At 42.5% G+C, this 24,386-nt stretch overlaps 2 long non-coding RNA genes across 3 annotated transcripts in view; one reads left to right on the forward strand and one right to left on the reverse strand.

The window, feature by feature from the left end:
- The window catches only part of LOC136625965 (uncharacterized), a 34,425-nt gene extending 17,685 nt beyond the window's left edge, over nucleotides 1-16,740 (forward strand). For both annotated transcript variants that reach the window (XR_010792606.1, XR_010792605.1), the window contains one exon: nucleotides 16,360-16,740. This is a non-coding gene — a long non-coding RNA (uncharacterized lncRNA). The remainder of the gene's footprint in view (nucleotides 1-16,359) is intronic.
- Nucleotides 3,402-15,578, reverse strand: LOC136625964 (uncharacterized). The gene is made up of 3 exons (XR_010792604.1): nucleotides 15,490-15,578; nucleotides 8,116-8,218; nucleotides 3,402-3,640 (listed from the first exon to the last, which is right to left on the reverse strand). It is a non-coding gene; the product is annotated as an uncharacterized lncRNA (long non-coding RNA).
- Nucleotides 16,741-24,386: the final 7,646 nt, after the last annotated feature.

Here is a 24,386-nt window from a genome sequence, read left to right on the forward strand (position 1 = left end):
TGCCCAGATCATCTTACTGGCGCTAGAACTGGAAAAGGCCGTTGATGCATTGTCATGGAGCTACCTTTTATGAGTTCTTCAATGCATCAGAATTCAGGGGCCCTTCCTGTCCACTATTGTGGCTCTTTACTCTACACCATCTATGCTCTTCAAACTTTCCACCACAAGGGAAACCCCTGTTAGAATCAATAGAGGGACCAGACAGGGATGCCCCCTGTCTCCAGCTCTGTTTGCTCTGGCTATTGAACCATTGGTACTGGCCATTCGCATCAATCCAAACATGAGGGGGGTGAAGATGGGAGATAGCGAATTTAAAGTAAGCCTGTTTGTGGATTACTTCTTATTGACTTTATCCCAACCCCTAATGTCCCTGCTGAACGTAATGTCTAGACTAGACACCTGAGCTACCCTCTCAGGGCTTCAAGTAAATATAGATAAGTCAGACATAGCTTATATTAATACCCCCAGAACACCTAAAAAACTGATTAATCTCAATTTCCAATTCCAGCATAAATAGCACTACATAACATAAGTTTGTATCAATTTACCCACCTCAACACACTCCCTAATTAAGAAACTTGCAACAGATCTGTCAAAATGGGATAAACCCTACCCTGTCCTGGGTGGGAAGAATAAATACAATTAAAATAGTTATATTACCACGGATATTTTATCTTTTCAGATGTTTGCCAGTCCCTATTTCTATGCCCACTCTTCACGATTTTCAATGCGCCATATTTAAATTTGTCTCAGTCAAAAAACACTCCAGAATTTAGCACATTCTAATGCACCATCACTGCCGACTGGGAAGCCTTTCGCTGGCCAATCTAGTTAAATACTGCAAATCAGCATGAATAGCCCAATGGGCTTTTTGCTTGGATTATGCAAATGGACCAGTTTGGGTGGACATAGAAAAAAGACGTATAAATTCACACTCTTTACCATTCTTAATCTGGTCCATGGACCCCCTTTCCCCAGGACTGCTACAGATGAGCCCCCTTTTATACTATTCTCTCTTACTGTGGAAAAGCACCCATCATCTAAAATCTCCCCAATGCTACCAATAATTCCTAACCTGCAGTTCACTCCTAGTCTGGATTTATCCCTTTTTACATGGAGGAGAAGCAATTGTATAACCACACTTCACTACTTTTACAACCAGTAAAAGATCTTTACTATACAGCAATGTATAGCCAAATTCAAGCCATCTACACAGGAATATCTTTGGATCAACCAGGTATTTCACTTTGTCCACTCCTTATCTTTGCCCTTCATACCTCCCTTACCCACCCTATTCGAGAAGCTCTGTGCAAGTGACCCCTCCCAGAGAGGGACCCTTTCATACATCTATAGTATGTTAAATAAACCTGGAGCCGAGGAAAAACTACTGTTCATGATTAGATGGGAGGAGGACCTGGGGAAGAAGATGTCCCTAGAAAGATGGCAATGCTGTTGCACCACGATCACTAGGGGCAGCCATCAGGTTTCCCAAGAAACCTTTGTTAAAATCCTACACAGAATGTAATTGGTGCCACAGATACTGCACCACCTGTTCCCATCCTACTTTCCACCTTGTTTCCGAGGCTGTCAGGTTCTGGGGAGGTGCTTCACACCTGGTGGTCTTGTCCGGAGGTGGAGAAACTGTGGACACAAGTTCATAACTTACTAAACCAGCTGTTTGTGGGTCCGATACCTAAATCACCCACAGTCTTCCTTCTGGGGGAACGTCCTCCTAGGCTTAGAATTAGAGCCCATAAGCTCATACAGTTTATTTGTATTGCCGTAAGGATCCAAATCGCCTCTAGATGGAAATCCCCAAACCTCTCTTTCCCTGAGGTGATCAATAGAATATCCACAATTATTCTATACAAAAGGATCCACGTAACTAGGACAGATACCTTTAACAAATTTCCTAGGTATGTGGCAACCCTGGATTGGCTAACTCGAAGTCCCAGGACTGCATCACTTTATCTCAACTACCTAAAATTACCCATTGGAAACCAGCACCAGTTTTTTATTATGCTACACCAGGGAGCGGATGTGGATCCTTGACAACCCCCTGTTTTATACCCTTTGTTACCCCCTCCCAATGCTCCATACTAGAAGTAAGATGTTATATTATAAACTAGTGTACGTTAAGATGGCAATAATTAGCCCCCTGCGTGGGGACATAAGACTGTTATGCACCTGTAACACATTTGAAAATATCCTAATAAATTCCATTGAAACTTAAATTACTAACACACAATTCCTATTCAGTTGACAGAAGAGGATAATAAGGTTTTTTTTGTGTATTTTACCCTTTAGTGGAAATCCTCTTTAAGGGGTCAGTCACACGGGAGCTGATCCGCCTGTGTTTCTGGACGACAAGACGGCCCTACCTCGTGCGGACGAATCTCTGCATGACTGGCTCTATTGCCAGCCATGTGTTCTTTTTTCCGTCCGGTGCAAAAAGTCGTCCGCACCTGCAGTGCGGCCATCTTATCGTCCAGAAACCCGGGCAGATCGGCCCCGTGTGACTGAGCCCTACAAGTTATCCCATCCAGGAAAGGGGATAACATGCTAATCGGTGGAGTTTTCACTGCCGAACTCAAGAACAGGGGTCCCTTGTCCTCCTCACTGCAAGCTACCCATGGTGGCCTTGTCATCAGCCACCAGCCTATGCGTCTTGGCCAAAATGCAGAACTAACACCCACATTTTATTAGTGTGTATCAGTATTTCCTTTATGCAGTTTGCTGTAGACATCTGGGGGAGCCCAAGATGTCAGCCAGTGTGGCCCATTGTTGAGATATAGGGCAACCCACTGCTATGTCAGTGTGAGTTGTGATCCTGTATGGTGGGACCCACTCATCTATTGGCTAGCTTCTATGGTATCGTTCACATTGCCGACTAGGTTCATCTGCAGTCACTCCTCCCCAATCTGAGCTGGGTTGAGTTGGTGGCTGCATAATAGTCTGCACTGGACATTTAGCTCCTCCAGTCTATAGTCTGGCTTACTGCATCTTATTAGGGTCTATGGCGATTGTGCTTACCCTATGGTGATTGTGCCAGCCTTATGGTGATTGTGCCTGCTCTGCACCTTGTCAGGTACTGCATTGTTGGCTGTTTTCCAGTTAACAGCCCCATATCATGCTCGCCCGTGTGAAGTAAGGCTTAATGTACTATTTAAGTAGCCATAGAAGCACAAATACATAAGACTAGCACACCATGAGAGATGAGAAGTAGTGAAGAGTGATAGAGAGTTATTTCGGTATGCATGCTGGGTGACGGGCTCACCAAGATCGGCTCTTCATGGCTTTCAAAGTGGCTGATAATTAGGCAACTTCCTGACCTTTCTGGCAGCTGGTATTTAGCTTTGTTAACAAGTGAATTAATGAGTAGACTAAGAATACATGCAAGCTTTTATTCTTAAGGCAGAGAGATGCTTTAGACACATTTAAGACTCATTATTTTATGTGTGATACAAACGTCTTCATCTTGAGTATCTTGCAGATCCAGTATTCAACCAACTGTTGTATAAGACGTGCATTGCATCTCAGGATCTTTATTAGGGATAAGCTCATAATTACTCATCAGAAAATTATTTATTAGAGAAGTGTTCCTAAGTGGGACCTCGGATCATAGAACGTTGCATCACCACTGTAAAATAAAATAAGAGAGTTCAATATCACAACATGATCTCAGTATACCCAAATGTTTAACTGTTTATCAATATTACATTGTGTGTTACAAAAACAAGAAGCAAATCACAACATCATTATTGCTTCTAATATACAGGTGTGCAAAAAAATTGCATCATATGTAGCATAGTGTATAAGGCTGAAATAAAGATCTACATTCATCTAGTTCAGCCTATTACTCCCCAATGTTGATCCAGAGGAAGGCAAAAAAAAAACCCAATGAGGTAGAAACCAATTTTCCTCATTTTAGGGGAAAAAATTCCTTCCTAATCTGGCAATTAGAATAATCTCTGGATCACCGACCCTACTGAAGTAATCAGTGACTATAACATGTAATATTGCTACACACAAGAAAGACATCCAGGCCACTCTTGAACTCTTTTAGTGAGTTTGCCATCATGTCCTCTGGCAGAGAGTCTTATTTGGTAGTCTCACTACTCTTACAGTAAAGAACCTCCTTCTATTAAACCTACTTTCCTCTAGACGTAGAGGTCACAACCTTGTTACAGTGACAATCCTGGGTACAAATATATGATGGAAAGAGATACATAGTTATTAGAGCGCCCCTCAACCATCTTTTTCCTAAACTAAACAATCCCAATTTCAATAACCTCTCTGGGTATTGTAGTCCGACCATTCCATTTATTACTTTAGTTGCCCGCCTTCATACCTGCTCAAGCTCTAATATGCCCTTCTTGAGTAGCAGTGCCCAAAACTGTACACAATATTTTATGTGTAGTCTAACCAGTGACTCAAAGAAGAAGAACAATGTTCTCATCAAGGGCCCCTAGACCATTAATGCTTCAGTTAGTACTGGAAACAGTAGTAAATAAGCTGCAAAAACTTTTGTGTACTGGAAAAAAAAATCAATTTAACCTAATTTAGAGCCTCATATGGCACAGAGTGTTAGGACAGTAGAATGCAGTCCTAAGCTCTCACTCACGACCTGAAGGTTACGGGTTCAATCCCCTCGTGGTTAAGGTAGTCGGCTAAAGGTGGACTCAGCCTTTCATCTTTCCGAGGTTGGTAAAATGAGTACCCAGCTTGAGGGGAAGGGGGGGTAAAGATGACTGGGGAAGGCAATGGCAAACCACCTCACAAAAACAAATTCACCGAGGCAGAGAAAACTTTTTAAATTACGCCCCTTTCACAGAAAATGATACCTTTATTAATATTTCATTAACAAGTCCTAGAACACAGGACCATATAGACAGGACAACAACATAAAACAAAAATTAGAAACTTAGAACAGCTGTTGTGAGATAAGGGGATCCCTTTTTAGTTGATTTCAAGAGCCTCCTTTTAATGTACTCACACTACCAAGCTGGGTAAAGAATGTCAACCCTACATAGTATGGTCTTAATAGTAGAAAAGAAATCCATACAGGGGAGGGTATAGCCTTCTGCAGCAAGGCTTCAAAAAATTGAAAATAACCTGATGCAACGGTACTTAATATTTGGGACCAGATGAACTCATCCGTATCTGATAAGTCACTTCCTAGTCCAATCTGCATACCACTGTCCTATTGTTAAATATAAAATTTATGTGGTTCTATGCATTTTAGTTGGACCTAGCAACTCTCCAGGAACCAGGTGGTCAGGTTGTATAGCGATTTAGAGGGAAAAACAGGTCCACCTCCAAACCTTCATTACAGAGCCCAGTCTAATTTGATGCTGAGCTGTGAAGAAGTTAGACCAACAGCTGATCCTGTATGGTCTATTCGTGAGAGAACTGGTAGTAATTGCTACTAGGTTACTCGATATCTGAATTATTCTGACTACACAGAATTGTTTTATGGGAGGGTCCAGGATGACCAGACACATTTAAGAAATAGCTCATATGTCTAGCAACATTGAGCCACCCACAAAGTTCTCCACTGGAAGATTTGTTAGTGGTATCTTCTCAGTAATTCTGACCGAGTAAGTAGTTGTAAAGAATATTTATACAGTCTATCTATGGTAAGAAGGGCAGCTAGGGTAAAAAGAGTCAATGCTCAAGCACTCTGCAAACATCAGAATGCCCCCAGTTACTACAATGCGGCTATCTAAAGTGCATAGAGGGAGATCGTTTCACTTCCTTTCTTCTGCAAAAGATCCTGGACAATCCCCTAACCCCAACTCCAGTGCTGCAAAAAGTCAAAAGTAAATGATAAATAAAATAAATAGCAGGACCGCCAGCCCGGATGGTGGAGTGGCGGCCATCAGGGCTGGCGGTCCTGCTATTTATTTTATTGTATAAATATTCTTTACAGCTACCTATTTGGTCAGAATTACTGAGAAGATACCACTAACAAATCTTGTTGCTAGACATATGAGCTATCTCTTATATGTCTCTGGTCAGCTGTTGGTACCATACTATGTAGGGTTGACATTCTTTACCCAGCTTGGTAGTGTGAGTACATTAAAATGAAGCCCTTGAAATCAATAAAAGGGGATCCCCTTATCTCACAACAGCTGGTCTAACCACCTCACAAAAACAGTCTGCCAAGAAAACGTCATCATGTGACATCAGCCTAGGAGTTGGTCACTACTCAGTGCTTGCATCAGTGGACTTTACCTTTTACCCAATTTAGAAAAACACTTACAACACTTCACAAAGGTTTTATGCTCCTTCCTTATTGTTTTCAGTATCAAACACTAAATGTCACATGTGATGCAATTTCTTGCAAACCTCGGTATATGAAAGGGATTTCCCAGGCCTTAAAAAAACTTGGATAGCAATAGAATTGTGCAAAATAAAGAAAAAAAGACATGCTCACCTATCCCAGTGGATCTCCATCCAGTACTGAAGCCCTGGTCACCACTGCTCATAATCCGGAAGAAGCCAACTGCGATCATTGTGCTTGTGGCAGCTCAGCCAATCAGAGGCTTCGGCTGTCATGAAGGATTCACTTCTGAAGCCTGTGATTGGCTGAGCAGTCACAGGCACAATGAACAGCACAGGCTTTATGCAGGTTCTGAGTCTGGAGTCGGGGCTTCAGCTGTGGGTAGAGAGCCACTGAAGTAGGTGACTATGTTTTTTTTTTCAGCCATTCTAGTGCTGTCAAAACTTTTTTTAAGTCTTGGAAAACCCATTCAATGTGTTCATGTTCTGATTATTTCTTACTTTACAAAAATTATTAGGCCATTGATTAGGGGGTAAAAAGAACCAGTCATTGATAAATACAGGCCTTCAAATTGTATCAAATCAGTGAAAGAGAAATATTTACTCTAACCAATCCTTACTGCTAACACAGTGGAGCATCACCAATCAATGGGTCGCTGAAGCTCTGACACTCTAGACCTTTTCTAATTCCCTCAATTCATAGAGCACCCACCTACTGAGTGACCTTCCCTAACTGACTCACCCTGAGATCCTATTAACTGCCGTTTTCTTAGCTTATGCAATTCTGCTGATTAACTTTTCGCCTCAGGGACCTCAAAAAGCAAAATATCCAAATTGTATAACCAGATGTGTGGATGCAGTGGGACATAGAGTGAGACTATTAAATGTGAACACTGGTTATTGTATTGCATTATACAACATATTAGCATGTTTAAAAAAAATATATTTATTAAAGATTATATTTAAGGGCTTATTTAGACGACCGTATATCAGCTCGGTTTTCACGCTGAGGTGATATACGGTGTCCTTGTCTGCAGGGGGGGAGGATGGAAGAGCCAGCAGCAGGAACTGAGCTCCCGACCCCTCTCCGCCCCTTGCCACTATTTGAAATAGGAGGGGTCGAGACAGGGGGGGAGCTAAGTCCCGGAGCTTAGCTCTGACCCACCCCGCCCCTCCCATTTCAAATAGTGGCGAGGGGCGGGGAAGGGGCGGGAGCTCAGTTCCTGCTCCTGGCTCCTCCATCCTCCCCCCCCCCTGCAGACAAGGAAACCGTATATCAGCTCAGCGTGAAAACCAAGCCGATATACGATCGTCTAAATAAGACCTAAGGCTGTGTTTGCATCTGCGCTTTTGGGTTTCACTGTTTGGCGAAATATAGGAAATCATGTTCTTCAAGCTAGAAAATCAGAAGCTTCATTGTAACAGACACTAAATAAAATCATAGCATAACATTTTTGCTGTTATTTTAGCTATATTCATGTAGTCTTTAAAAATGGCCATCCACTCATATTTCTACTATGAGCTATAGATGGCTATATGGAGAGCAGATAGTCACCATCATAAGTCAGTCCCTGAATACTGCGCCATTCTGAATACTAGGCAGAGTAGAGAATGTAAAGTTCTTCACAGCTATCACACAATTCTAAAACCTCAGTTCACAGATCACAAATCATTGCTAGTTATTTGAAATTTGACACTATAATCTTGAGAACAGAGTTGTTTCACCCATAACATTTCATAAAACTGACAATGTGATTCAAATATTAAAAATAGTTAGCAAATCAATTTCAACATTATTTTTAACTTAATGTAGGCCTATGAAAAACTTACATCATTTCACATTCCATCTCCCCATCTGGGTGACAGTTACAGTCCATTTTAGGTTTAGGAGAAAAAGGACCAATGTCATATTTCTTTCCACCATAGTCACAACCTGGAAGAGGAAACAATAAAACAGCAAGAGTAAAAACTGCATGAGGAAAGGTTGAACACTTCTAGTGTGATAAAACAGAAATAGTAATGAGATATGTATAAGGAAACTGTTAGGCCGAGGTCAGATGAGCGTTTTTTTGCGCACATGTATTAGAACCATTGGTTTCCTACGATGTGTTCAGATTTCCATTTTCTACAGGCACAAAACACTCACACATGCAAAGGATGGGACATGCATGTGCTGGTAAAATCCGTGCTGCGCGTAAAGAATCCCAGCGGGGAGTCCTCTCCTCACTAAACACTGTGACAGCACTGTTACAGTGTTCAGCGATGATGGGACTCCCCGCGGGGATGAAAGAATACCCTGCCACAGCTCTGGCAGAGGACTGCAATGCTCTCCCATTGCTTTCAATGGGGCTGGCACTGCTGCCGCTCCATTGAAAGCAATGGGGTGCAGGCAACCCCTGCAGTGATTTTTGGGGAAAATAAGCCCTTGCTGAATGAAAAAATAAAAAACTAATAATATATCACCTAGCGCCGCTGTCAAAGCTCCGGCGCCTCATCTCTCTGGCTCAATGGCAGTGTTCTTCAGCATTTTCTTTTGGCCGAGGATTTAAAAATCCCGACCTCCAGAAAACGCTGCCACTGATTGGCTCAGCGCTGTGACCAATCAGAGGCACCGCTTAGCTGTTATTCAATGGCTGAGCGCTGCCTCTGATCGGTCACAGTGCTCAGCCAATGAATAGCTAAGTGCTGCCTCTGATTGGCTGAGCACTGTGACCAATCACAGGCAGCACTTAGCTGTCATTCATTGAATGGCTGAGCGCTGCCTGTGATTGGCTGAGTGCTCAGCCAATCAGACCAGCACTTTCTGTAGGTGGGGATTTTTTAATCCCGGGCGGGCAGAAACTGCTTCAGAGCAGTGCCAGGGACCAAGTGACAAGATGCGCCGGAGCCCTGACAGCAGCGGAAGGTGATGTATATATTTTTTATTTTTTACAGCAGCCTGGGATAATTTTCAGGGAAGGGATTATATTTCAAGCCCTTCCCCAAAAATCACTGCGGGGGGTTGCATGCGTTCCATTGCTTTCAATAGGGCCGACTGTAGTAGTGCCAGCCTCTTGAAAGCAATGGGCATGGAGCTCCGGTCACATGCATTTTTACCATGCGTGGAGCACTTACTGAGTCCTTACAAACTTGTATAGGACTCAACAAGAGAGATGGCAATTTTGGACAGAATATTAACCGATAAGCTGTTTTTATGGGGGAGAAATATAAAAATACAAAACTTTCCAATAGAATGTAAGCACTCTATCATGGCAAAAGACGCCATAGCAGCCTGGAAAATAGCTTGCAAGGCTCACAGACTGCCGTTTAAAATCTCCAAACACATGGACTTGTAGCATCATCTAGAATTTAAGGAGGGCTAGGGAAAACAAAACGTTTGAATTATGGCAGCATAAGGGGATTACAAAAGATCACCATCTCTTCACCCAGAATGCTCCAGATACAAGACTTTTGGAGAAATGTGCAAAGAATACAATTTACCTTCGTCCCACTTTCTACCATTTGCACAAGTTTGTAGCTTTCTCCGGGAAAGACTAGCTGACATAGCCAAGGAAGAAATACTTAACCTAATAGATATCTTAGTAAAAGATTACTCATATGAACACTCAATTTCAAAATTGTATACCAAATTTAGAGAGAGATGGGGGACAAAAAACAACTCTAACTTATTCTAAAAAGGGCACGAGAGCTCCAAGATCCAGAGTTACCAGAGGGAATAATTGAGAGTTGGACTTCTGTGAGGCAGGCAGTGTCAAAGTACAGATGGAGGGAAACCTACTTAAAGATAATTCATGGAGCTATATACAGGTCTGACAAGCCACAGAATCCCAATAGTCCGGCTAGGGTAAAGCTTGTCTTAGATGCTCCCGACCAAATTCCAACTTTTTACACAACACATGGTACTGCTCTAAGATCCAAAAATATTGGAAAGGGTCTCAAAAGCTGCTCCAGAGTATGGGAGGACAGCTCCTGCAGCGAACACCACAAGTGTTTATTCTTCACCAACTAACTGATCAGACAAGAAAAACCAAAATGATCCACACTATTCTGTTGATCAGCAAAAGGTGCCTCTTGAATAACTGGCTGTTGACTAAACCCCCGAGTTCAAAGGATATTATACAACAATTAAATCATCTCCTAAAAGTGGAGAGAATAGAAATAGAGAGACGAGTAGAGTCCCAGGCCCCAACATTTTTCAAAAAGTGGAGGGAATTTATAGAAAAAATTCTTAGCCCTAATGAAATCAAGGAGTGTATGATCCAATTCACTTACACAACGTGGTACTACAGTCAGGACGACATGAATCAACTAGGAATCTTAAAGATTACATAACTGGACTGGGAAAAGAGGTGGTCGCTGGGGGAGGGGTGCACTGTGGGTTAGTTTAAATGCTACAGTTATACATTTTGTTATCATTTTTACAATATGGTATTAAGATTGTTGGAGGCTAGGGGAGAGGGAATAATGGGGAGAAATAAAAAATGAAAGGTATATGCATGGGCAAGGTAATGTGTTATATTCGGAAAACATTAAACTGGAAAGCTTACTTTGATATCTAATGCCGAAGTCGCTATTGTAATCAAAATGCGTATTATGTGACCAAGATTTTCTGTAACTGTTATGACCTGCATGTATGTTCTTCTTAAATGCCAATTTAAAAAAGTAAAAAAAAAAAAAACACAAAACTTCTGTAAGGCAAAGTTCTATCAGCTTAGTGATGCCCTTAACTTTATTGACTGGAACAAAAATAAGAGTACAGACAATAAATGGGAAATGTTTAAAACCATCTTAAATACTTACTGTGAAAGGTTCATACCTTATAGGCAAAAAAGGGTTAGGAAAATATGAAAAACAATGTGGCTCAATAACAATAAAAAGGGGGTAATAAACAACAAAAAGAAAACATTTAAACTACTGCAACAAGAAGGCAGCGAAGAAGCACTAAAAAGCTTGTAAGAACAATAAATTCTATAAAATGGAAAGAAAACCAGCAAAGGTCGAGACAGAGAGACTTATTACCAAAGAGAGTACAACCTCCCCTAAACTGTTCCTCTAACATAATAGTAAAAAGATTTGTTTAAAAAGTGTCGGCCATTTAAAAAGTAAGGAAGGAAGAATTGCAGAGGGTGATGAGGAGAAAGCAAATCCGTTAAATAGTTTTTTCACCAGTGTATTCACTCAGGAAAATGAAATGCTTGGTGAAATGCAGAGTGATTAAGTAAACCCTCCATTAAATCTCACCAGTCTAACCCAGGAAGAAGTGTGGAGCCATCTTAAAAAGATTAAAATAGACAATTGCTGGCTCCCGATGTCAACACCCATCCCGAGTTTTAAGCGAATTAAGTAATGTGATAGATAGACCATTGTTTTTTATATTTAAGGACTCTATAGTGACGAGGGGTCTGTTCCACTGGATTAGCGCATAGTAGACATGGTGCGGATATTCAAAAAGTGAACCTGAAAACTACAGGCTGGCAAGACTTACTTCTATTGTTAGTAAAATGATAATAGCTTTATAACACCATATCAGCATGGGTTTATGAGGGGTCACTCCGGTCAATCCAACATGATTAGCTTCTATGAGAGTTATTGGATCTCATATAATTTCACTTTTCCAAAGCATTTGATACTGTGCCACATAAAACGGTATATAAAATGAGAATGCTTGGTCTGGGTGAGAATGTGTGTTAGTGGGTAAGTAACTGGTAAGTGATAGGAGCAGAGGGTAATAATTAATGATATGTACTATTATTGTGTCACCATTACTAGTGAGGTACCACAGGGGGCAGTATTGGGCCCTCTTCTTTGTAATATATTTATTAATGACCTTATAGAAGAATTGTAGAGTAAAAAATCAATATTTGCAGATTATACAAAACTATGTAAAGTAACTAATACAAGAGAGGACAGAATGCAGTTGCAAATTGTTCTGGATAAACCTAGAGTTTAACACATAAATGTAAGGTTCTGCACATGGGCAGGAAAATACATGTCACTATTACATACTAAATGGGAAACCAGTGGGGAACGCTGACATGGAAATGGACTTGGGGATTTTAGCTAACTATAAGCTTAAAGGAGTTGTGTAATTACTGAACAACCCTTTTCAATAGATCTACTTGTGTGAAAACAATAAACAGAGATATACTTACCGCTCCATGGCCACTGTGATCCAGCGCTACAGCCCGCTGCGGAGCCGGGGTTTGTTGTGACAGGTGATGTCACAGAAAATGACGTCTATGACATTTTCTCCAATAGCTTACCTCTGTACAGTATGTTTATGCATATACATATACTTAGGGACATTGATGTACTGACACCAGAATTCTTGCGTAGGAAAGTTACAAAATTTTGCACACGCAAGCAACTTTTTTTCTTTTTGCTCCAGCCTCTACAATTTTCAGAAAACTGGGTTTGGCCGCTGGGCCGACAGATTTATGTATCGTTTATGCCAGTAACTGGAATAAAGTGTGCCAGAAATGTATGCCAGGTCGGACCAGGCGTACATTTCTGAGAATGTGCACAGAGTACCAGTATATCACTGATACATAAACAGGCATGCTCTTCATGTCCATAGAAGCGTACTGGTAATTTAAATGTCACATATGCTTCAACCGGAATTCACACATAAAATATTTAGCTATATGTCCACATAAGGTGAACACTTTGGCGGAACAAGGCATTGTGAACCCTTTTGTTACTAAATGCTGTCCTCAAAGCACTCAATACTCAACACTGTACTCCATACTATATTCTTGAAGGTCCCTGGCATGGTAACATCTCAGCCTCATTCACTGTAGGTGTCAGAATAGATCACCAATTTAGGAGCTCTGCATCACTGTGGAGTTAATGCACGGTAGGTAGAACACGTCATCTCCAGTACACTTACATCTTACATCATCCCTTACGGGCGCATAACGCTGCTACCCTGAAGCACTTTTTTCCTGTCACTGTATATCGCATCTCTACACATTGCATCGCTTCACTTACTCAGCTACACATGCAGTCAAACCGTCACACATATACTAATGCATGTCACATCAATAGATATCAAATTCTTATAACATCGCACTTCCCAATAACTACATTCCCTTTGGGAAGGTACTCCCCAGGCCATACTCATCTGTCATAGTCCATAATGTGTGCACACTAACATACTCGGCAGCTTGCTCTGTCCTTCTCTGGGATCCATGTTGCTATCAGCATTTTCCTCAGGGCCTGAGTCCCTTGTGGAAAGAAAGACTCGCTTTCCTTCCATGCAGCTTGACATTTTCAGCCCCCGGATCATCAGGGCTCTGTCGGTGCAGCATGGGGATACGTCCTGCTGCACTGCCTGTCTTATACTGCTGTCACCATGTCTCTGCAGTCCTCTGCTGCCCTAGAACCCCTGTGCCTCTCTGTACACTGCTTTCTCCCTGGGGCTATGACACTGCCTCTTTAGCAGCTTCCTCTGCTGCTCTTTTCCACTGTTGCATTCTGGAATTCTCTCAGTGATAGTTTCTAAACCTTTTTATATGCATTAAAACAGTCCTGAATGTTTGAGACAATGGGCCAGCTGAGGTGGGGGCTAGCCCCATTTACTTTTTACCATGGGAGTGTTGTTCTGGGCAGTGATGCACTAGTTACGTCACCCAGCGCTTCATCTAGGAGGTGGGACCACCACTCACACTGCTCTCCAGTGCTTCCCAAACCTGCTCGCTCCCTGCGGCAGGTCTTGCAGGGAAGCGGGGCTTCTCTGAGGTGCCCTCACACCAGCGCTGGCAAGCACCTTCTTCATCCGGCTGGTATTTCTTTTTGTAATATACTGTACTCTGATCCGCCAAGACATTAAAACCTCATGTCTACTATTGTGTATCTCCCTCAGGGAGATTAAGTGGAGTAGCAGTCGGGCATGTGTGATGCCAGTGGACAGGGATTAGTGTAGTCACTCTCAGCTGTCTTTGGGAGCACAGCCCCATGATTAGCAAACTGTGCTGCATTATGTTCTCTGACACATTTCTATCATAACTCATTTAGCAATTTGTGCTACATTACCTCTTATCTGATTAGCTAGGCTTTGCTCCCTATGTGCATCTATGATCCTTGCACACCTATGGCCTTGTCACCAGTTCACCACTTGTCCTTCCTTGGATGAGTTTTGATGGGTACTAATCATGGCATACTGTCAACACTCCACCGGAACTGCCATTTTGGAGATGCACCAACCCAGTCGTCTAGTGACCACAATTTGGTCTTTGTCAGAGTTGTTATTACTGCTTAGTCTGTGTTTTTAAAGCTATAGCGGTATATAAACCAGAGATATGGCAAGTATTCTTACTTCCATATACAGTATGACATAGTGCAGTGCTGGAAATGGCCACTGGAGGACAGGTATTCTACTATTAAATCAGCAGATACAGGTGTGGGTGTGGCTGAGAGGAGAGAACACCCCCCAGCCCTGCTGCAATCAGTGACCCTGTGGGGGTCCACGGGAGTGGTCCCTGAGAGGTCTAGTGGAGACCAAGCTGCTATGGATGAATAAAAGAAGTCTGACAGGGGAGGACGCCCCCTAGAATGACAACCTGAATAAGTACACTGTTATGGACAATGCTCTATGTTTGAGGCATTAGGCCTGTTTGTTAGACAGGTGCAAAATATGTTTTTTAGCAGCTAGATGGGCAGTGAATTGCCTATGTTCATGTACACTGTGACAAATGTCAACAATGTGAAGACTGTTGTGATGTTTGTTAATTTGCCACAATAAAGGACGGTTTTATCACATTTGTTCCAAAATCCTGGCCTGAACGTGGTTTACTGGTGGGCGACCATCTATCTGGTGGAGGAAAGATGACAATCCGATGAGCTATCAACCCTGGAAGTTATCACAACAGACTAAAGAAATGGTAATCTATCTAATTGTCTAGAAAAAACAGAGAAGCAGCGCTGTTTAACTGCAGTGGAACGGGTACAATCCTTAAAACACTGACCACATGATACAAAATGGGAAAAAGTAAAACAGAAGCTCTCCAATTCAGCAAATAATGAAAAAGTGGAATCCTTTATTCACCTATATATCTTATCTATGTGATGTTTAGGCCTAACTCTGTGGAGTCATATGTATGACCATAATGCAGAGAAATCAGGTTTGACAGTGTTACTACATTACCATAAATCACAATATAGCCTTAAATTTCTTTCACTGTGGATGAAATATTTGTTACTTACCTTCAGTTGTCTGACTGTCTATTTGCTCTTGAGCTTGTGCAGAATTGTCGTCTGCATTGCACAGAATGGCAAAGCCGGCAATGCAAAATATGACAGCTACAAGATACTTCTGAAAGTTACATAGAAAAAGATGAAAGTTTACATTTATGTTCACTATAACATCCTTACAGCAGGTTACGCTTGCAGAGAAATCCATATTTATAGTGCATTTTTCTTTAAAAACCCCATGATCTCCTCTACTCCAATCATCTTCCCACTTTCTTGTGTCCAGGACTTATCACGTCTCTGCTTTTAGAATACTGTTGCAAGAAAAAAGTAAGAGAACCTTTTGAAATTACTTACATTTTTGCATTGGTTAGTAATAAAATGTGCAAGCACTGCAATTACTATCATAGTGCAGAACTTATATCTGATCATTGTATGGTGACTCCATTGTGCCATAGGGAGCTAACTGCATACTTATTTGGTGCAGTGTACAGTATAATTAGTATACAGTAACTTCCTAAGCTCCCTCTAGTGGTGGCTTCAGGTAGCCAACATTCTATTGTGACAACAAAGCTACCACTGCTATAAATGTATATTATGAATACAAAATTCATCAGCTCAGGAATTTAAGGCTATTAAAACAAAAAAATATATATAGTTTTCTCTTTACAATGAATCAGCTTTATCCTATTATGCTTTTAATTATTTGTTGCGTCTCTTTTCTGCATCTTTTTTTATGTTGTTTGAAAGAGAAAAGCCCATCAGAATGATCTTCTGATGTGACATAGGTTAAACTTTAGCACTGCTCTTTCTTTTCCATTCTCCAACATTGTAAGCCAAAGTCAATTTACATCATTTGACTTATAATGTTGTATTTGGTTTTAGGTAACAGAAGTCTCGCATGTATCCAAGACGTATCAGCAGATCATTTTGACTGGATCTCCCCCTAAGTTGTACAGCTCCACAGAAGATGATGGCACAATATACTGTAAATAACAAGAGCAACAACAAACATAATAACAATAATAATAGAGATACAATGTAACCAAACTAAATTCTTCAACTATTACAATGTTGAAAATGCCCTGGAAATTTACCCTGCATATACTGTTCCGCAGTATCATAACTATATACTATATTCTGTTATTCATTATGTATTAGATTAAGGACAAACCTACCATCTTATGATGTTATATCGGAGATACAATGGTGCGGTGCACTTAACTGCGTAATTTATATTGTGGCTCTTATGTAATAAATAGGAATTCTGGGTAATTTTTTTGACCTGATTCTGACAAAAACTTATTAAGCGAGAAGTTATGATAAATATCGATATGTTTGTTACTGGAGAGTTCATTTAACTAATATATAATACAAATGCTTACTTTAATTATTCTAATCTGTTAAAAGGGAAAATGAACCAGTCCCAGCATATAATGGTAGGTATAATGGCAGCAAATGTTGGTTAGGATTAGAAATACAAATCTCATGCTGCGGTTATCAGTCACCGGATAATCTGGCCATGGAGTGATGGGATTATTATTCAAAGAGCATATCCTGTATGATACAGTTTGAGGTAAATCACAGGATGAGAGAAGACAGAATATTTCTGGTAAGAGATAATGTTTATCTAGAAACTACTTAGTCACATCTCTCACCCCCCCCCCCCCCCTTCCTTGCGCATTTGCTCGGACAAGTAGTCAGTTACTCAAGAAGACCGATGCTCGCTTGAGCATTAGCCTTAAACGAGCGTGCTCGCTCATCTCTAATGGTTATCATATTCAAGGCTCTATAATCAACACAGGGCCAGAGGCCACCATCCTTCTTCTCCACGAAAAATAACCCTGCCCCTGCGGGTGATTCGGAAGGACGTATATGCCCCGTGGCAAGACTCTCAGTAATATACTTCTTCATTGCCTCGCGTTTTGGGACAGTTGCATTATATATTCCCCCTCTTGGAGATCTTGCTCCTGGGAATAAGATTGATCTTGCAATACCATTCCCAGTGTGGAGGTAACATCTCAGAAAGTTGTTTGGAAAACACATCAGAAAAGTCCTCAATATACGGAGGTAACCCCTTTACCTTGCACTCTGTGGAATGCACGTGGACGGAGACCAAATGCTCACCACAACCTTGCCCCCATTGTACTAGTTCAGAGGTGGACCAATCAAACTGGGGGTTGTGCTGCCGGAGCCAGGGTAACCCAAGGACTAAATCAACGGAAAGGCTCTCCATCACCAGAAATGAACACACCTCTGAATGTAGCGCCCCTATGAAAAAAACTAGTTCAGGAGTCCTCTTACTGATTAACCCCGCTGACAACGGAGTGGAATCAATACCCGAGATCCAGGTGGGAGGATTCACTGGTAAAAGACATGCAGACATAGACTTGACGAACTCAAAATTAACAAAGTTTGCGGCAGTCCCCGAATCAATGAAGGCCCAACCATTGAGGATATGAGCAGTATACGAAATAGAGAAAAGCACTAACAATTTAGAACATTCCGGAAGTACCCGAGCTCCTAGGCGATCTCTCCAGACATCGCCTAGGAGTGAAAGTTTTCTGATGGCTGTTGCTTGGGGCAGTTGGCGACCCGATGACCTGGACCTCCACAATAAAGGCATAATTAGTTCGTGAGCCGGAATTCCTTGTGCTCCTTTGGGGACAAGGAGCCGACTTCCATTGCCTTGACTCCATTGGTAGTTTAAGCCCTTCCCTGAAAAAACAGTAAAGGTTGTGTAAAAAAATAGATACTCACCTGCCTTCAGCTGCAGGGGCTCAGCCTCGTCTTCTCTGTGCTGTCCCTTGCTCTGTGGTCCTGTTCATTGAGCAGGCAGGGATTTAAAATCCCCACCTGCTGAAAGAGCTGATTGTGATTGGTTGAAGTGCTCAGCCACTCACAGGCAACACTCACCCGCCATTCATTTGGTGAGAGCTGCCTGTGATTGGCTGAGCCCTGGCAGCTGAAGGAAGGTGAGTATCTCGTTTTTTCAGGAAAGGACTTATGTTTAAAGCCCTTCCCTGAAAACCAATGATGGGGTGCCGGCAGCAGGATCCTCTATCACAGCTGTCATGTGTGACAGCTGCGGTAGGGAATTGAAGCATTCCTCTGCTGCATCTGTCACAGATGTGGCAGGTGCAGCAGCAGGGAATTCTTTTTACTAGCGGGGATGAAGGAAACATCTGCCACACGCGGCAGATGTGTTCTGCATTCCCGCGGGGAATACGGCAGTGGCAAAATTATTGTTTTTCAGGGAAGGACTTATGTGTAAAGCCCTTCCATGATAAACAATTCAGAGGTGCTGGCAGACAATCGTCTTCAATGGAGCCACCGGCAGCAGCCGCGGCTCCATTGAAGACATGTGGGGAGGAGAGGGTGAAAATTTCTCGAGCACCTCGTGGTGCTTGCTCTAGTAACGAGTACTCTCGTGTATGCTAATGCTCGAACGAGCATCAAGCTTGGACAAGCGTGCATGCTCATCTCTAATTATAATCTTTATATATATAATCTATATATATCGGTCTCAAACCTACTACAATTATATCCGCCAACAAAACACAAGGATAAAATGGCCAAAATGTATAACAGTTATATACATTTTTTAAATCAGACATGTAGTACCATTATACAATATATAGGAATAATTATATATTACATTATCACCAAATGAAATTATTCAACTATTACAATGGTGAAAATGCACTGGAAAGTTACACCTATATACTATTAAGCATTTCCATAACTATATATCAGTAATGGTGAACCTTTTAGAAATTTCAGTAGGTAGGGCTTATCACAATGTATGATTTTACACCCGTCGTTCTTAAATGGGCAGGGCTGTTTCAATCTGCAGCATTTACACCATGTGTAAACATACCCCAGCAGTGATAGTGATCCCCAGAACATCCCCTGTGGTAATAGTAACCCCCAGAGCGGCCCCAGCGGTAATAGTAGAACCCCCCCCCCCCCCACAGCGGCCCCAGCTGTAATAATGACCCCACAGAGGCCCCAGCCATAAAAATGACCCCCCACAGTGGCCCCAGCGGTAATACTGTCCTCCACAGCGGCCCCAGCAGTAATAATGTCCTCCACAGCATCCCCAGTAGTAATAGTGACATCCAACAGTGGCCCCAGTAGTAATAGTGATATCCAACAGTGGCCCCAGTAGTAATAGGGATATCCCACAGCGGCCCCAGTAGTAATAGTGATATCCCACAGCGGCCCCAGTAGTAATAATGACATTCCACAGCGGCGCCAGTAGTAATAATGACATTCCACAGCGGCGCCAGTAGTAATAGTGACAGCCCACAGCAGCCCCAGTAGTAATGGTGACAACCCACAGTGGCCCTAGTAATAATAATGACATCCTACAGTGGCCCCAGTAGTAAGGCTATTACTAATGGGGCCGATATAGGGGACTAATAGTATACCCTATATCAGCCCCAGTAGTGATAGTGCCCCCTGAGACCCATATACTTACCCCTTCCTCCTCGTCGAAGCGCCGCTGCTTCTCTGCTCAGCGCTGCTGCTGGCGCTGATCCCAGTTGCACACTGTGATGTCAGTGTACTGCTGGACGCTTCCTCCGCTGCTCTCGCGAAACCACAGAGATGTCAGAGGAGGAGGATCCCAGCTGCACACAGACGGCACACTGTGTGCTGGGATCAGCACCGCTGAGTAAATACCGGCAGGGGAGCCACGGCACCCCTGCCGGTATTCACAACCGTGGAAAGCAGCCAACGTCTGTGCATGCCGGCAGGGAGGATTCTGCGAACCACCTCTGGCACACATGACGTAAATTTACCACCACTGCTGTATACTATATTCTGTTATTGATTACCTGTTAGATTAAGGAGAAACCTATCTTATGCTGTTATATGGGAGATAGAACAGTGCTGTGTGCTTAACCACGTAATTTATAATATGGCTCTTATGTAATAATTAATAGGAATTCTGTTTAATTTTTTTTACACAATTCTGAGTAAAACGTAGTAAGAAGTTATGATAAATATCAGTATGTTTGTTATTTGAGAGTTCAAATGTATAATATAAATGCTTACTTTAATTATTGTAATCTCTTACAAGAATAAATAAAGAAATCCCAGCATGTAATGGCAGATAGAATGGCAGCAAATGTTGGTTAGAATAAGAAATACAAACTTCATGGTGCTGTTATATCAGTCACCAGATAATCTGGCCATGGAGTGATGGGATTAATATTGAAAGAGCATATCCTGAATGATACAGTTTGAGGTAAATCACAGGATGAGAGAAGATAGAATATTTCCGGTAAGAGATAATGTTTATCTAGAAAGTACTTAGTCACTTCTATAAAAGTCTTCTTTTTATATCGCACGTGAACAGTATATATATATATATATATATATATACACACATATATATATAATGATAGTGCAGTAGCAAGAGTGGCCTGTTGGCCTGTAGGGGGCCTCTAAGCATAGTCACTGTGTTTGGTTTAGTTAACCTGCACCTGCAAGGGTGCGGCTGCACAGTTTAAATTTCCCCTCCCTCACAAACTCAGGGTCCTTGAAGCCTTTGCAGCTTAGGTCCAATTGAGGCCTGTGGGGCCTGAGGTCTATGTAGACCTGGTGCTGGTCTGTGAGGGACCTGGAAGCACGAATTGGACAGGGGGTAGTTGGCCCCTCGCTCATTCCCTGTCGGAGCGAAGTCACCTTCTTGGAAGGTCCATTGAAGGAAGCGGTACGTGTGGCTGTGTGCACTGTGATGGACAACAGTGTGAAGTTGTATATGACATGCTGGACTGTATGTATACTGAATACACTGCTATGCTGAAATAAATGCTGGAGGAACCAGCACTTGGACTTTACCCTGTTTCTGGACATCATTGCGGTGCTGCCAAAATAAGCAGGAGATCCCGGGCAAGTAACTCCACCTTCAGGGGCGTAACTAAAGGCTCAGGGGCCCGGATGCAAAAGGTGAGCTGGGGCCCCCCTCTATCTGTATCTGTACCCGTACCCATACCTAAACCATGCTGCACAGAGGCATAACCTGTTTAAAGCCCTTCCCTGAAAACCAATGATGGGGTGCCGGCAGCAGGATCCTCTATCACAGCTGTCATGTGTGACAGCTGCGGTAGGGAATTGAAGCATTCCTCTGCTGCATCTGTCACAGATGTGGCAGGTGCAGCAGCAGGGAATTCTTTTTACTAGCGGGGATGAAGGAAACATCTGCCACACGCGGCAGATGTGTTCTGCATTCCCGCGGGGAATACGGCAGTGGCAAAATTATTGTTTTTCAGGGAAGGACTTATGTGTAAAGCCCTTCCATGATAAACAATTCAGAGGTGCTGGCAGACAATCGTCTTCAATGGAGCCACCGGCAGCAGCCGCGGCTCCATTGAAGACATGTGGGGAGGAGAGGGTGAAAATTTCTCGAGCACCTCGTGGTGCTTGCTCTAGTAACGAGTACTCTCGTGTATGCTAATGCTCGAATGAGCATCAAGCTTGGACAAGCGTGCATGCTCATCTCTAATTATAATCTTTATATATATATATAATCTATATATATCGGTCTCAAACCTACTACAATTATATCCGCCAACAAAACACAAGGATAAAATGGCCAAAATGTATGACAGTTATATACATTTTTTTAAATCAGACATGTAGTACCATTATACAATATATAGGAATAATTATATATTACATTATCACCAAATGAAATTATTCAACTATTACAATGGTGAAAATGCACTGGAAAGTTACACCTATATACTATTAAGCATTTCCATAACTATATATCAGTAATGGCGAACCTTTTAGAAATTTCAGTAGGTGGGGCTTATCACAATGTATGATTTTACACCCATCGTTCTTAAATGGGCAGGGCTGTTTCAATCTGCAGCATTTACACCATGTGTAAACATACCCCAGCAGTTTGCATCACCTTTTGCATCCGGGCCCCTGAGCCTTTAGTTACGCCCCTGAAGGTGGAGTTACTTGCCCGGGATCTCCTGCTTATTTTGGCAGCACCGCAATGATGTCCAGAAACAGGGTAAAGTCCAAGTGCTGGTTCCTCCAGCATTTATTTCAGCATAGCAGCGTATTCAGTATACATACAGTCCAGCATGTCATATACAACTTCACACTGTTGTCCATCACAGTGCACACAGCCACACGTACCGCTTCCTTCAATGGACCTTCCAAGAAGGTGACTTCGCTCCGACAGGGAATGAGCGAGGGGCCAACTACCCCCTGTCCAATTCGTGCTTCCAGGTCCCTCACAGACCAGCACCAGGTCTACATAGACCTCAGGCCCCACAGGCCTCAATTGGACCTAAGCTCCAAAGGCTTCAAGGACCCTGAGTTTGTGAGGGAGGGGAAATTTAAACTGTGCAGCCGCACCCTTGCAGGTGCAGGTTAACTAAACCAAACACAGTGACTATGCTCAGAGGCCCCCTACAGGCCAACAGGCCACTCTTGCTACTGCACTATCATTATATATATATATATATATATATATATATATATATATATATATGTATATATACATAACCTGAAGCTTCTGGGCCCCAATGCAAAACCTGTAACAGGGCCCCCAACTATAATGCTTTATTCATAGTACTGGGCTCCCTATATGGAGAAGAGAGGCCTTATGAATTTTTACACCGGTGATATCCATCAAAAGTAAAGTTCTGTGTAGGCAACTAAAGAACCAGCAGGCTGCGTTTTAAAAGGGCCAGGAGGCTGAAAACTCTGGTTGCTGTGGAGCAACAAAAGCTGCGGTTTAAAGGACTAGGAGGCTGAATCTGTGGTTGCTGCTGCAGGCAGTGATTAAAGGGCCAGGAGGCCGAAGTCTGTGATTGCCATGGGCAAAAGATGGTGACAGCGGGAGGCGATTGCCAGGAGAGGGATGTATGGTATCTTGAGGTGTGACCATACAGACAGTGGTGCGCCAGAGAATCCAGTGGCCAGGAGGCTAGTGCAAGTGGAGGTGAGAACCTGCCAGCTAATAGGGGGGGGGGATCCCACTGTTGGTGGAATTGGATCCACAGCAGGACAGGTCCGCAGTTATGCCAGAAATTCTGCTATTCTTTCATTGCGATCCAGAGACTGACAAAGTGGTGAATCTAACCTTTGAGACTTCATATGGTAGTGTGATATGGGACTTGACTAAATGCGAGAGTCTGCAAGTGGAGTTTGTGTTGGGCATGGACTTTCCCCATTTTTTTCAGCTGTGGGAGGGAAAGGATTCACTGCAGTCTCATACAAAATCTGTAGGTGTGAACAGGGGTCAAGAACTGTCACCTGTGTGCCCAGAGGAGCGGCTGCAGTGCCACACATCAACTCGGGGGAGTGAGGAGAGCACTCCGAGGACTGGTGAAAGGGGGCCAAATGGACTGGAACATTATGATGATGTGGTTTTCTTGCATGATGGAGGAAAACTTAATTCAAAGTCGTATGAAGTACATAATATGTCTTTGTTGCAGGGAAATCTGCACAATATAAACACATGTTTAGTAGAAATGCTTATGACGATAGAGTGAAATGTGAATTGGTGTCTAAAAATGCATGTGTGGGGAATTGCTCAGGCATGGTTAGACTAGATAGTAACCATGAAAAGGTGCTGTGTGGCACACCTAGAGTTAAAGGAATTAACCCTTCAGGTTCTGACACCAGTGCAGCTGCAGGAAGAAGAAAAGTTACTTTTTGCTGCTAGAAATGAAATTGCCTTATTGAAAGATCAGTGTAGTCAACTCAGGCAGGAGTTATTAGTAAAGAAACAGAAATCCAACATGGTGGAAGCAAATGCAAGAGAACGCATCAACTTGTTGGAGGAAGAATTAAATGCTAAAAACAGTCGCTTAGGACAAGAGGTTGTTCGTGTGAATGCGGTATGGCAGAAATCTATGGAGGTTTCCAGAGAAACC

The sequence above is a fragment of the Eleutherodactylus coqui genome, chromosome 4 (assembly GCF_035609145.1).
Source record: "Eleutherodactylus coqui strain aEleCoq1 chromosome 4, aEleCoq1.hap1, whole genome shotgun sequence".
NCBI lineage: Eukaryota > Metazoa > Chordata > Amphibia > Anura > Eleutherodactylidae > Eleutherodactylus > Eleutherodactylus coqui.